Raw genomic sequence first — 13,881 nt, 5'->3', positions numbered from 1 at the left:
TGTGTTGACCTAGGATAACAAATAAATAGTCTGTTGACTTTCTTTAAGATCAAGTTTAAGACACTCTTCCAAGGTAATCGTATCTCTGTTTGGAACCATAAACCTTAGTCTGTGTTTAGACCTATGTAAAACTAAAATTTACAGATATGTTATAATGTTATATGTAACATAATATTAACACTGAAATATATATATATATAACTAGCATACATAGATATGTAGAAGACCGTTATATATTAGAATTGTTTCATATTTTGCTAAATTCTCACTTGATTTCTCACTGATTTTGATGACTCATCTCTGTATGTCGAGAAAGACTTCATGTTAATCCTTGTAAGTGGTAAAGAATCATAAAAACTTTTCTGGCCTTGCCAGGTGTTTAATTTAGAAGGTCTGGATTGTAAGCTCTGGGTCAATATAAAGGTTCGAAGTTTATTTGTAGGCAAATAATGCTGTCATATTGAACCTAAGAGCAATGCAATACTGCCATTTTTGCTGACTACTATGGTAATTGAAGTCTTGGGTTAAAAAGTAAAATCCAATATATTTTAAATAAGATATATTCAATATTAGAATGGTGTTATCAAGATTAATCTTTATTCAGATACCTGGTGGATTAAATGGACATATAGTAGATGAAAGCATGGTTACATTTTTATGTTGTTTTATAATAGTCTTAAATGGAGAAATCTTTATTTAATTTTAACCGCTTGCCGACCGCCGCAAGTAAATTTACTGCGGCGGTCAGCCCCTCACAGGCAAAGTGACGTTAATTAACGTCACTAGCCTGGGAGGGTCTGGGGAGCGAGCGCGCGCCGCCGGAGGCACGCTCCCGCTCGGTCACGGACCCCCCCGCGCGTGTGACCGGCGGACCCGATGTCCGCCGGTCACTTGGCGATCGTCGGGGGAGAGGGAGAAAGTCAGGCAGCTTGTGTAAACAAGCTGCCTGTCATTCTCCTCGGTGTAAATACACTGATCACACGGTTCTACTATGTAGAACCGTTGATCAGTGTCCTTACACCTCAAGTCACAGCCAATCACAGTAAGAATCACGCCCCTAGGGACACACACAGCCCCTCCCTCTCAAATAAAGTTAACCCCTTCACTACCAGTGTATTTTTACAGTAACAGTGCATATTTATAGCACTGATTACTGTAGAAATGTCACTGGTAACCCCAAAAGTGTCAAAAATGTCAGTCAAGGGTCCGATCTGTCCACCCCAATGTCGCAGTACCGCAAAAAAAATCGCAGATCGCCGCCATTACGCGTTAAAAAAAACAACAAAAATGAAAAAAAATCTTTCCCTTTGTTAGTAAACGCGAAAACTTTTGCGCAAACCAATAAAAATACGTTTTTTGCGATTTTTTTACCAAACATATGTAGCATAAAATAAATTGGCCGAAAATGATAAAAAATTTAGATTTTTACATTTTTTTGGGGGGGAATTTCATATAAAAAAATGTGAAAAATATTGTTTTATTTGCAAAATTTACGCTCTTTTTTTGTTTATAGCGCAAAAAGTAAAAAGCGCACAGGTGATCAAATACCACCAAAAGAAAGCTCTGTTTGTGGGAAAAAAAGGACGTCAAATTTGTTTAGGTAAAGCGTCGCACCACCGCGCAATTGTCCGTTAAAGTCACGCAGTGCCGAATCGCAAAATACCCCCTGGTCGTTTAGCAGCCAAATCCTCCGGGGCTTAAGTGGTTAATATACTGGTTGACCAAGAGGTGTCACCCTATGACATCACCAGTTAATGAATAAGATGTTCCAACCAATGATGATCATGTTACTCCCTCTGGGTTTAACTTATGGTAATTTTAATAGTCCTTTTGTTCTATACCATATAAAAGCCCAGATGAGAGAGACACATGACACATCACATTTTGCCCAATATACATCACACTTACAACATACACACTACTACAACTATGCACAGACTCATCTACACAGACTTCATTTCAATCTGCCATGTATCTGAACCTTTGAGGGACGCCAAACGAAGCTCCTCCCTAATTGGCCACCATCTTGGAAATGCAGCCATCTTAAGGAACCTGGTAACTACTATTCTAAGCTAGCGGCCATTTTAAATATGGTAAATATGCCTTGCTAATTATTTGATTATTATTCAATATCATTTATGTACTTCCTTAAATGTTTTACATTTCATATTCAAGGGTAACGAGAGTACAATCCCAGCCGTATAAACCATATCTAGATTTTTCTCTAAAGAGATGATTTTTGCTTTTTATACATTTTTATTAATATCAGATTTAGCACATTATTGCGAATTTAGTCTTCCGTTTTGCATGGCTTATTCTCACTCCATCTGCAGTGGAATGACTTTCGGCCGTGTGATTGCGCAGACAATTGTGGTCTGATTGTATAGTATACGTAAATATGGTTTCTACTACATCTGGGGAAATGGTAATCTTGCTTTCGTTTCACTTTCATTATTGAGCTACACATCACATTGCATTTATTGTTTGAAGTTTGTATTTTTGTAAAGTTATCTTTTTGTGTCATCTCAAGTTTGATCATTTATCGTGATTACATGTCTCGTGAATAAAACTTTTATATTCCATACTGTAGACTGTTTTCACTAAGATTGGTATATGCTTTTAAAAAGAAATTAATCAATAAAAAGAACTCGCTACATATTGATTTATGGAATAAATTGAGATTCTCCTTTCGCACAGATCTTTGCTTATTATTAACCATAAATAGACACTGTTAAATTCAGAGCAGTATAAACATTCTGACATAATGGAGGAACAGCGAGATATTATTATTAATTATTATTAATTAATTCTGACAGTAGGATGCCCGGGTCTCCCGGTGGGACAGGAGACCCGGGTGAGCAGCGTAAGGCGACGGGAGGGGGGGACGTCCCCTCCCGCTCCTTGAAATGACAGCCGAGCGGCTTTTCAGCCGAATCGGTTGTCATTACATGACAGCAGACCGTCGGCTATGGACACCGGTACCGGGGTGATGCCTCTAGCTGCAGGCATCACCCTGTTACAAGCACTTTCCCAAAATATCGGCAATATCGGTAAATCAAAAGGCCGATTCCGATATATCGGGCAAAGTGCATATCGGCCCTCGATATATCGGCTTTGCCAATAATCGGCCCATCACTAGTCTAAACTCATGGTAACAAAAGTGAGTACACCCCTAAGTCAAAATGTCTAAATTGAGCCCCAAAGTGTCAATATTTTGTGTGGCCACCATTATCTTCCAGCCCTGCCTTAACCCTATTGGGCATGGAGTTCACCAGAGCTTCACTGGTTGCCACTGGAGTCCTCTTCCACTCCTCTATGAAGACATCACATAGCTGGTGGATGTTAGAGACCTTGTGCTCCTCCACCAACCATTTGACGATGCCTCATAGATGCTTAATAGGGTTTAGATCTGGAGACAGTCCATCACCTTTACCCTCAGCTTCTTTTGCAAGGCAGTGGTCTTCTTGGAGGTGTGTTTGGGGTCGTTATGTTGGAATACTGCCCTGCAACCCAGTCTCCAAAGGGGGAGATCGTTCTCTGCTTCAGTATGCCACAGTACATGTTGGCATTCATGGTTCCCTCAATAAACTGTAGCTCTCCAGTGCCAGCAGCACTCATGCAGCCCCAGACGATGACACTCCCACCACCATGCATGACTGTAGGCAAACGACACACTTGTCTTTGTACTCCTCATCAGACCACAGGACATGGTTCCAGTAATCCATGTCCTTAGTCTGCTTATCTTCAGCAAACTATTTGTGGGCTTTCTCATGCATCATCTTTAGAAGAGGCTTCCTTCTGGGATGACAGCCATGCAGACCAATTTGAGTGTGCAGTGTATGGTCTGAGAGCACTGACATGCTGACCCCCTACCCAGTCAACCTCTGCAGCAATGCTGGCAGCACTCATACATTTATTTCCCAAAGACAACCTCTGAATATGATGCTGAGAACGTGCACTCAACTTCTTTGGTCAACCATGGTGTGGCCTGTTTTGAGTGGAACCTGTCCTGTTAAAACACTGTATGGTTTTGGCCACCGTGCTGCAGCTCAGTTTCAGTGTCTTAGCAATCTTCTTATAGCCTAGGCCATCTTTATGTAGAGGAACAATTCATTTTTTCAGATCCTCAGAGAGTTCTTTGCCATGAGGTGCCATGTTAAACATCCAGTGACCAGTATGAGAGAGTGAGAGTGATAACACCAAATTTAACACACCTGCTCCCCATTCACACCTGAGACCTTGTAACACTAAGGAGTCACATGAGTCTTCAGGGAGGGAAAATGGCTAATTGGGCCCAATTTGGACATTTTTACTTAGGGGTGTACTCACTTTTGTTGCCAGCAGTTTAGACATTAATGGCTGTGTGTTGAGCTATTTCGACGGGACAGCAAATGTACACTGTTATACAAGCTGTACACTCACTATTTTACATTGTAGCAAAGTGTAATTTCTTCAGTGTTGTCATATGAAAAGATATAATAAAATATTTACAAAAATGTGAGGGGTGTACTCACTTTTTTGAGACACTGTATGAATATAAAGATAGCAATGATATATAAAACTCCATGGAACACACCGGAAAACCAACCACCTACTCCAGAAAATGAGTTGAGGATTAAGCCAATCAAGCACCACATTCCAACCAGTCCATGGTTTTTCAGTGTGTGTCTCACGCAAATCATTCTTCAATTGGGCTTTTTGTATGTACGTAATAATAGCATCTTCAGCTTTAGTATAATTTGCAATGTAATGACAACATGCAATACCTGTAATGGTAAACATTTCTCCCTGACTAGCAGTCAAGTAGTCCAACACCAGCCAGAGTTGAATAACCTCTTTTTTTCATCATTCTTAATTCATTAGCAACAATGTAGAAATTTTTGTCATATAAGGCAGTGAGGTTATCCAAAGGATCTGCCAAATCTATGATAAAGCTAAAAGCCTTTTTAATACAACATCTGTAAATCCAAGGCATGGAGAACAGGGGCTTAATTTGTACATCATGGGGAGTTAAATTTTTATCTACTCCTATATCACTGTTATTCCTGTTGTCACTGCTAGTGTCACTGTTGATGTGTGCAGAGAATTCCCTTTTTTCCATCATAGGTTGAGGTACTTTATGCAATAATGTATCTTGAAAATTCATTATCAATAACATACCAAGTGGCAGGAATAACTTGTGACCGGCAGGTGGAGCAGAGCAGAGGGCGGGATCAGTGGCTGCGTGCGAGTGAGAGGAGCGGGTGTGTGACCGACCGCGTGTGAGTAACCCCCCGCCCCCCAGTAGAGCGGCGACGGTGAGCAGTGCTAGAACCCCCCCCAGAAGTAAAAGCGGGCGGTGAGCGGGTCGGTAACCCCCCCTCCCTTGTTGTGGGCGGAGAGCGGCGCAGTAACCCCCCCTTTTGCGGCAGGCGGCGAGCGGTGCGGAAACCCCCCCCCCGGACAGAGAGGGAGAAGAGGAGACTAACAGACCAAAGGCTGACCGGGAAGTGACAGAGGGAGGCGGGTGCAGAGAGGAAGACTGACCGACTGAGGGAGGAATCGCCGTCAGGAACTGCAAGGGACAGGCTTAAAGGGACACACACTAGGTAAGTAAGACTGGTGACTGAGATTGAACACTGACTGAGGGTGTAGTGTAGTACCTGAGTATCTGTGAGTACCTATTACTACCTGAGTGCCTGTGAGTACCTATTACTACTGTGAGTGTTGTGCGACTGACCGGGCTGTGCGTCTGTGAGTGTTGTGCGACTGTGATTGTTGTGCGTCTGTGAGTGTTGTGCGACTGTGAGTGTTGTGACACTGAGTGTTGTGACACTGACCGGGCTGTGCGACTGTGAGTGTTGTGCGACTGACTGGGCTGTGCGACTGAGTTTTGTGCGACTGGGAGTGTTGTGCGACTGACCTGGCTGTGCGACTGAGTGTTATGCGACTGACCGGGCTGTGCAACTGTGAGTATTGTGCGACTGAGTGTTGTGAGACTGACCGGGCTGTGCGACTGGAAGTGTTGTGTGATTGGGAGTGCTGTGCGACCGTGAGTGTTGTGCGACTGACCGGGCTGTGCAACTGTGAGTGTTGTGCCACAGACCGGGCTGTGCGACTGTGAGTGTTGTGCGACTGACTGGGCGGTGCAATTGTGAGTGTTGTGCGACTGTGAGTGTCAAGTGAGTGTAGCGGAGTACCAGAGGGTGAGAAAGCAGAGTTAGGAAGCTAGGAAATACAACAAAAGAAAGGGGTTCCCCTAAGGGGTTGGGACTTTTAAGGCACTTAGATTGGTGTAATACAAGTAAAGTAGTAGAGTATGTTTGAAAAAATATAACAAATACTTTATTGACAAAGGATCTAAAAACAGCAAAATAGATACATAGAATATACACATACAGAAAATACAATACAATGCAGCAACAGAGACGTGCAAGTAGGTTCACACCCAAATACCCAACGCGTTTCGAAGCTATTCGCTTCTTCTTCAGGGGTAATGTAAAATATTGCACATAACTTTCTATAATAGAAACATAAAGGTATGTTAGAAAAAATACATTTTAGGAAATAACTCAACCAAATTCTTCAAAAAACTTTCATATGATATTTTATAATTTTTACATAGTGTTGGAAGGAAGATTCTGGAGAGATACATACTTGTAAGGTCTCTGTCTGTATTAGAAAAGATTCTGCATGTATGGATTTAAAATCAATTCGCAGGCTCAGCACTCTCTCCATGTGTCCACTAGGGGGTATAGATCAAAAAACAGGTGCGTACAGGGTCACCGGGACCTGTATTTAGAGGGGTGAACCCCTTTCACAATCCAGGGGGAGCTGTGTGCGGCTGGAGTCCAAATCAAAAACAGGCTCAGGTGTGGAAAAGGATGAAAGGGCTGTTTCCAAAAATTAAATAATAATATTCTTGTAAAGAAACAGAATATTTGGCCAGAACAAAAGACATATGTCCTTCAGGGTGAAATAGTATGAAAACCCAAGTGACATAGTATTAGGTTATAGCTGTGTTAACAATAGAGAGTGAACCAGAGAAGAAAAGCCAGAGTGCCAGTGATTAAAAAGAGGTGAATGGTGATGAGAGGTAGTGTATAGTAAATGCAGGTAAAAAGCAAGTAATGAGTGTGAATGTAACAAAGAAATTTGGAAGAACCAGAGAGTGATGTGTAAAGGCTGATGCAGAAATCAACCAAATGAGAAAAACATAGTGGTGCATGCCAAAAACCATGGCATGATTGAGCACGCAACAAGTGATGGTGTTAAAAAGTAAATAGAGTACTAATAATATATGAGTAGGCTGATCCCAGATTAGGGCATCAGTCAGAGGGGAAACAGCAGATATACATGAAACCAAAAGTAAAAATCGATTAAGAAGCCAGCCTCCTACTTACAATTTTGTTCAAAGAGTCCAAGAAAAAGCCAGACCGAAGTGTTGCTGTGACAGAAGCACGGTGGAATGAGAAGCAAGGGAGAGGTGAATGCTTCTATATAGTTGATTGGGACCGAGTAGATTGTGAACAGCTGATCACTTGTGAGGAGGAGCTGGGGAATAGATGCACCTGAGCCTAATTGGGCTCCCTGGGAGGTTGGGGCTCGGCGCCGCCTCCCCCTCCACATGACGTAGAGGGGCGGGGTCCAGTGTACCCCTCGCTCAAGGCAGAGGGGCGGGACCGCCACAAAGCCACGACCAGCCCACATCCTCCCACCGGCACGGGGAACTTCCCTCATATGTACAGAGGACAGAGAGGGAAGGAGGCTTGTGCCAGTGCGAGGGTTGCAAGTGCCCCAGATGGACATGACACTAAGCAGACACCATGACAGCGCTCTGAATAGAGGCGGTCTCACCCGTGCCGGGTCGCAAACAGTAACCAAAGGATGGGCAATGTAAATGCTGTATAAACCAGCATGCAGTGTGAGCGAACATATGCTCATATAAAACAAAAAGTTTTTTTCCTGAATCTTTCTTATAAAATTAAGGTGGTACATTGGGACACATGGAGAAAGAATGCACAGCCATAGAATTGATGTACAAAATGTAATAAAATAGCAGAGACACCCAAATATATTGGTCAGATGGTAAAAACTACACAAGGGGAATTCAGATGACAAGAAAAAACGACAAATAACAATGATTAAATGTAACCATGGAGTCAAAATATTACAGAAATATATATGTATACAGTCTGAATAGGAAGTATATCATATTCTATTAACAATTAAACAAGCCCATTTTGTGCCGCACAGCAAGTGCAAGTGAATGGGTGCATGTGAGAACAGAAAATAGGAGAGGAAAAAAGAGGAGAAAAAGAAGGGAAGAAAAATTAGGAAACAGAGGGGGATGAAGAGAAGAAGGGGAGGGGGAGGGGAAAGGAAAAAAGGAGAAAGAAGAGATATGATCGAAGAGAAAACATAATCATAATACAGAATAATAGTTTATTTTTCCATGCCACCAGAGGAAAAGCCTTCTAAGAAGGGCCTGAAAGAGATCATATCATTAAGACCTGGGGGCTGGGTAGCTTTGTTTTTGACTATCCACCTGAGCTCCATCTGGAGCAGGACCTTATTCCAGTCCCCTCCCCTGGAGCTCGGGTGGATACGATCAAGTATGAGAAACTTGATTTTGGGAAAATTTCCCCCATGGACCAGCGTAGTGTGGCGACCCAGAGGAAGATCTGGGTCACAAGTACGCATGCTCAGGATGTGTCTGTAAGCACGCCTCCAAAACTCCTGCTTCGTTTTCCCAATATAGAAACAACCGCAGGGACACAACAAAAGGTACACCACACCAAAGGTGCGGCAATTGGCAAAGTGTTTGGGTCGATATTTTTGACCGTTTGGCAATATTACGTCACGCGTAGTATGCATGAACTTGCAATATTTACAACTGCCGCACATGAAAGTGCCCTTATATTTGCAAGGGCAGTCCATGTTGGTGTTTTTGTACTCACTTTTCACTAGTCGGTCCTTCAGGGCGGGGACCTTTCTGAAAGTAAATTGTGGATTGGGAGGTACGTAGCAGCCTAGTGTGGGATCCATGGAAAGAAGGTGCCAATATTTATTGACTATTTGTCTAATTTTGGGGTGTTGGTCTGAGAATCTAGTGATGATCCTGATAATGTCAGTGCTGTCTTTTTCCTTACCGGAAGAAGGGTGAATTAGAACTGACCTGTTACTTGCAACAGCCTTCCTGTAGGCCTTCTTAAGCGAGGTTTTAGAGTAGCCTCTCCGCAGCAGTCTGTCCCGGAGTCCATCAGCGGCCATTTGAAAAGATGTTATATCCAAGCAATTACGTCTAATGCGTAAATACTGACTATACGGGATTGAATTAATCAATGATTTTGGATGAAAGCTCGAAGCATGCAATATAGTATTACCTGCCGTGGACTTCCGGAACAGGCCGCTGCGGAGAGAGCCATCCTCACCTTTCTGAATCTCCACATCAAGGAAGGAGACAAGGTTAGAATCTGCTTGGAATGTGAAAAAAAGATCAAATTCATTCTTATTGAGTCTATCCATGAATTGGTGTAGCAAGTCCAAAGGCCCCAGCCAAACAACAAAAATGTCATCGATATAACGATACCACATAAGAATGTGGTCCGTATATATCGATAAAGAGTCATCGGTGAGGACAGAGCGCTCCCACTCCCCTAGGTACAGATTGGCGTAGGATGGGGCACAACATGTGCCCATCGCTACGCCCTGTACCTGGAGGTAGTGGGAGCCGTTAAACGAGAAAACATTATGGAGAAGAATGAACTCCAACAGGGAGGTGATAAATTCACCATAGGCCTGTTGTTCAGGTCCTAGTTGTAGCAGAATGTGTCTAATAGCTGCAATCCCCCTGGAATGGGGGATAGAGCTATACAGAGCCTCTACATCTATTGTAACAAGTAGGGAATCGGTTGGGATGATAATGTCCTCTATAATTTGAAGCAGATGGGTGGTATCGCGTATGTAGGATGGCAGTGAGATGACATGGGGGCGTAGAAACTCATCGACTAGCCTGCTGGCGTTTTCCGTCAGTGCACCCCGACCGGAGATAATAGGTCTTCCGGGGGGATTGCGCTTGCATTTTTGCACTTTAGGAAGAGCGTAAAAAGTTGGTATAATTGGGAATGTCGTCCTGATGAACTCCCATGTCTTTTTCAGAATTGTGCCATTATAGTATGCCAGATCTACTAGCTCATAGAAATCTTTTGTGTATTTTGCTATAAGGGCTGTTGTAATAGGTCTATACCAGCACACATTGTTAAGGATTTTCATACACATTTCAACATATTTTTGGGAGTCCATCAGGACAACATTACCGCCCTTGTCAGCAGGCTTAATTACGATGGAATCATTTTTCGAGAGTTTAGTGAGGATTTGTCTTTCTGATGATGAGATGTTGGGAGTTTTGGAGGGTAGTATTTTAAGTTTTTCCACATCCTTGCTCACTAGTTTAACGAAGGCACTAATGTTTGGGTTAAGATTAGTGTTGGGATATTTGTCTGATTTTTTTGCTAGTGAGGATGGTTTTGGGATACTTAGAGGATTATCATTATCGACTTCTTTTAGGAGACGAGGAAGATCGACACGGTCGATTAAATCCTCGTTCTCCTCCAAAAGAGACATCAAAATATCGAGGGCGGAATCATTAACAGTGCTTTTTTTCTCTGAATCTTGATTTTTGTGAAACATTGTTTTGAAATTTAGTTTCCGCGCAAAGAGATGTATGTCTTTTAGAAATTCAAATTTATCCAAACCCTCATTAGGACAGAAGCTCAAACCACGTGCCAAAACATTCATCTCTTCGACAGAAAGGGGATAGGAGGAAAGGTTCAGAATTGATAGATCAGTGGTGGTGGTGGTGGTGGTGGTGGGTATGGTCTCAATTGAGATAGAGGGTGAGGGGGACGTGAAGGACTGTTCAACTAGGTGTATAGGTGGGATAGTGACGGAGGGAGGTAAAACCCCAAAGGGGAATCAATGGAGGGGGGAATTTCAGAAGATGTGTTGGTAAGGGGTATAGTGATACCCTCTGTGGAATTATGTGGATAATCAAAAAACATCTGTGTGGAATCAGAAAGTGGGGCGCTATGGTCTTGCTGTGTGGAATCATCAGGTTTAAAGAGAGACAGACCGGCCTTGGGGGCTTTTATCGTATTAGATTTCTTTTTTTGACTTCCTGAAGAATCTTCAGGGAATTGACGTTTACCCTTAGACGGAATTTTCGATTACTGGACACTTGGGAAGATACGGAGGACAGACTGGAAGAGGAATGCAAGAGATTCGCATAATGCTCTTTCTTTTGCTCCCATTGATTGGGTTTCCTACTTTGTGTCCATTTATATGCTTTTTGATTTTGGAAGGCATTGATGTCTCTAACAAATTTCTTTTGTTTTTTGATCAATACATTTTTGTTAAAGGTATCAAGATGCTCCTTCAATTTTTTCTTGTTTTCAACAAACGAACTATGAGTTTTGTAGTTTTGAATTTTAGTATGAAGTAAGTTAATTTCAACATCGACCTTTTCAGATCTTAACTTGTATTCTTTGATCAAAAGAGTCATCAATGCCTTTGAGCAATCGCCCAAAGCTTTTTCCCAATCTCTTTTGAAATCAGTGCCCAAGTTCTCCATCATAGGGAAAATCTGGACCCTGAGGCCAAAGGGATTGATGTTTTCTTTAATATAGTCCTGGAATGACTGAACATGCCAGAAAAAAAGAGATTTCTTCTCCAGGAGTTTAGACATTCTAGAGAAAAGGGAGGATATATCTGAATCCACCATTTCATTCTTCCCAAAGTCTTTTAAATAGTTGGACATAAGCGTGTCCCATTCTTTGCCTGTGAATTCCGACATGATGACCAAGAAGAGGGGGGAAAAAGAAGTCTCTACTGATTTTAGGGGTATGTGATTTTTAGAAAAAAGTAAAATGATATATTAAACCGAAACAAAAATAAGATAAAAAACGTTTTTAGATGCAGCGTGGATTGCTGCACAAAAATAGGTATCGGTAAAGGAATAGAGATCAATTGGGGGAAAAGGTTGAGGATGAAGCGGGGAAATTGTATTTTCAACCTATCAATATGGACAAAAGGTTATCCTCAGCCTAAGCCCCCTTAAAGGAGGAGGTGCCACATCCCAGATAAGCAAATACAACAAAAGATAGGGGTTCCCCTAAGGGGTTGGGACTTTTTTTAATCAGTAGAGACTTCTTTTTCCCCCCTCTTCTTGGTCACCATGTCGGAATTCACAGGCAAAGAATGGGACACGCTTATGTCCAACTATTTAAAAGACTTTGGGAAGAATGAAATGGTGGATTCAGATATATCCTCCCTTTTCTCTAGAATGTCTAAACTCCTGGAGAAGAAATCTCTTTTTTTCTGGCATGTTCAGTTATTCCAGGACTATATTAAAGAAAACATCAATCCCTTTGGCCTCAGGGTCCATATTTTCCCTATGATGGAGAACTTGGGCACTGATTTCAAGAGAGATTGGGAAAAAGCTTTGGGCGATTGCTCAAAGGCATTGATGACTCTTTTGATCAAAGAATACAAGTTAAAATCTGAAAAGGTCGATGTTGAAATTAACTTACTTCATACTAAAATTCAAAACTACAAAACTCATAGTTCGTTTGTTGAAAACAAGAAAAAATTGAAGGAGCATCTTGATACCTTTAACAAAAATGTATTGATCAAAAAACAAAAGAAATTTGTTAGAGACATCAATGCCTTCCAAAATCAAAAAGCATATAAATGGACACAAAGTAGGAGACCCAATCAATGGGAGCAAAAGAAAGAGCATTATGCGAATCTCTCGCATTCCTCTTCCAGTCTGTCCTCCGTATCTTCCCAAGTGTCCAGTAATTTGAAAATTCCGTCTAAGGGTAAACGTCAATTCCCTGAAGATTCTTCAGGAAGTAAAAAAAATAAATCTAATACGATAAAAGCCCCCAAGGCCGGTCTGTCTCTCTTTAAACCTGATGATTCCACACAGCAAGACCATAGCGCCCCACTTTCTGATTCCACACAGATGTTTTTTGATTATCCACATAATTCCACAGAGGGTATCACTATACCCCTTACCAACACATCTTCTGAAATTCCCCCCTCCATTGATTCCCCTTTGGAGTTTTACCTCCCTCCGTCACTATCCCACCTATACACCTAGTTGAACAGTCCTTCACGTCCCCCTCACCCTCTATCTCAATTGAGACCATACCCACCACCACCACCACCACTGATCTATCAATTCTGAACCTTTCCTCCTATCCCCTTTCTGTCGAAGAGATGAATGTTTTGGCACGTGGTTTGAGCTTCTGTCCTAATGAGGGTTTGGATAAATTTGAATTTCTAAAAGACATACATCTCTTTGCGCGGAAACTAAATTTCAAAACAATGTTTCACAAAAATCAAGATTCAGAGAAAAAAAGCACTGTTAATGATTCCGCCCTCGATATTTTGATGTCTCTTTTGGAGGAGAACGAGGATTTAATCGACCGTGTCGATCTTCCTCGTCTCCTAAAAGAAGTCGATAATGATAATCCTCTAAGTATCTTAAAACCATCCTCACTAGCAAAAAAATCAGACAAATATCCCAACACTAATCTTAACCCAAACATTAGTGCCTTCGTTAAACTAGTGAGCAAGGATGTGGAAAAACTTAAAATACTACCCTCCAAAACTCCCAACATCTCATCATCAGAAAGACAAATCCTCACTAAACTCTCGAAAAATGATTCCATCGTAATTAAGCCTGCTGACAAGGGCGGTAATGTTGTCCTGATGGACTCCCAAAAATATGTTGAAATGTGTATGAAAATCCTTAACAATGTGTGCTGGTATAGACCTATTACAACAGCCCTTATAGCAAAATACACAAAAGATTTCTATGAGCTAGTAGATCGG

The sequence above is a fragment of the Pelophylax lessonae genome (genome assembly GCF_965119305.1).
Source record: "Pelophylax lessonae genome assembly, chromosome: 13".
Classification (NCBI taxonomy): Eukaryota; Metazoa; Chordata; class Amphibia; order Anura; family Ranidae; genus Pelophylax; species Pelophylax lessonae.
The sequence above is the reverse complement of the archived record's forward strand: the minus strand, read 5'-3'. Positions refer to the sequence as shown.